At 45.2% G+C, this 1,857-nt stretch overlaps 1 non-coding gene across 1 annotated transcript; it reads left to right on the forward strand.

Moving 5' to 3' along the window:
* The first annotated feature begins 569 nt into the window (after positions 1-569).
* LOC119943043 lies at positions 570-707 on the forward strand. The gene has a single exon (XR_005455528.1). It is a non-coding gene; the product is annotated as a small nucleolar RNA SNORA7 (small nucleolar RNA).
* Positions 708-1,857: the final 1,150 nt, after the last annotated feature.

Below are 1,857 nucleotides of genomic sequence, written 5' to 3' on the forward strand. Positions count from 1 at the left end.
ACCATCAATCACCGGAATCTGTGTCATGACATCCCTGATATCCTTTACCTGCTGACGGAATAAAGTCAATTCCCGATGTTACTAAATGTGTGGTCCTTTCCTTCAGGTTGAATTGAAAAGCACACTCCAGCGTGGCTCAGTGGAAAGGGCACGGGCTTTGGAGTCAGAGGTCATGGGTTCAAATCCCGACTCTGCCAACTGTCAGCTGTGTGACTTTGGGCAAATCTTCTCTGTGCCTCAGTTACCTCATCTGTAAAATGGGGATGAAGACTGTGAGCCCCCCGGGGGACAACCTGATCACCTTATAACCTCCGCAGTGCTTCGCACATAGTAAGTGCTTAATAAATGCCATTATCGTTATTAGTATATTCTTATCTTCAGAAGTTTCATTATTCAGTTACAGGCCAATACAGTCAATCTAATCCCTTAGATATAAGCTTGACCTATATATTGGTTTTGGAGTCTATTGCTTCTTTCCTTGACTATCTCTTTATCTTGAAACTACCACAGCACATAGTACAGTATGTAGCGCATAGTGAGAGCTTAAAAAATACCATGTAATATGGGTTCCCCTCTCAGGGTCGCACCTGGAGAATTTCCAGTACTCTACCAGTCTCGGCTATGGGAGGAAGAGTCAAGCAGAGGCCTATCCGTTCCATTCCTAGCTTGGCCAGTGGATAACGAGTGGAAGGCAATCTGCTACAACTCAAAACTCACTCAGGCTGGGAAGTAGCAGCACGGGAGAGAGTCGAGGGTGGAGACTCAGGTTGACTGCGCAGAAAGAGGCAGTGGTAAACCACTTCCATATTTTTACCAAAAATACTCTATGGATACACTACCAGAAGGGTAGTGGGTAGGGACTGTCTCTATATGTTGCCAACTTGTACTTCCCAAGCGCTTAGTACAGTGATCTGCACACAGTTAGCGCTCAATAAATACGATTGATTGATTGATTGAGAAGGATTGCCGATGGGACATTCGGGAAGAGTCGTGTCCATGGCGTCGCTATGGATTGGAGACGACTCGATGGCATAAGACAAGACAATATCGGCTAAGGTAAAGTTGGAGAGGCCTTTTCACCCTTTCTCTAAGATCTCAGGGACAGCAAAATGGGGCTCCTTGTACCCCTCAAGTGGCTCCCTTCCCCCCAACCCAGTGGAGACATGGGGCATGGACTCTGTCTAACTTGATTAGCTTTTATCTACCCAAACCCTTAGTACAGTGCCTGGCATATAGTGTACAAGAGCCCGGGCTTGGGAATCAGAGGTCATGGGTTCTAATCCCAACTCCACCGCTTGTCAGCTGTGTGACTTTAGGCAAGTCACTTCACTTCTCTGGGCCTCGGGTCCCTCATCTGTAAAATGGGGATGAAGACTGTGAGTCCCACCTGGGATAACCTGATCACCTTGTATCTCCCCTAGTGCTTAGAACAGTCCTTGGCACATAGTAAGTAGTTAACATATAACATAATTATTACTTAAAGAATACCAATAATAATAAAAAAGAGCTTGAGAAGCACCGTGGCCTAGGAAGTCTGGGGATCTGGGTTCTAATCCTGTCTCTGCCACCTGTCTTGTGTGAACTTGGGCAAATCACTTAACTTCTATGTGCCTCAGTTCCCTCATCTGTAAAACGGGGATGAAGATTGTGAGGCGCATGTGGAATATGGATTGTGTTCCACCTGATTATCTCGTACCTATCCCAGAGCTTATTATAGTGTCTGGCACATTATATGTGCTTGAAAAATACCATTAAAAAATCAGTTTTGAATTCAGGTTTCCAGGTCTTTAGTTACCCAGTTAACTTAGAACTCCTTAAAATAACCAGTAGCCCGGTACTTTTCCCATTATTGAGCTC

Source organism: Tachyglossus aculeatus, chromosome 21 (genome assembly GCF_015852505.1).
Source record: "Tachyglossus aculeatus isolate mTacAcu1 chromosome 21, mTacAcu1.pri, whole genome shotgun sequence".
In the NCBI taxonomy this organism is placed as follows: Eukaryota; Metazoa; Chordata; class Mammalia; order Monotremata; family Tachyglossidae; genus Tachyglossus; species Tachyglossus aculeatus.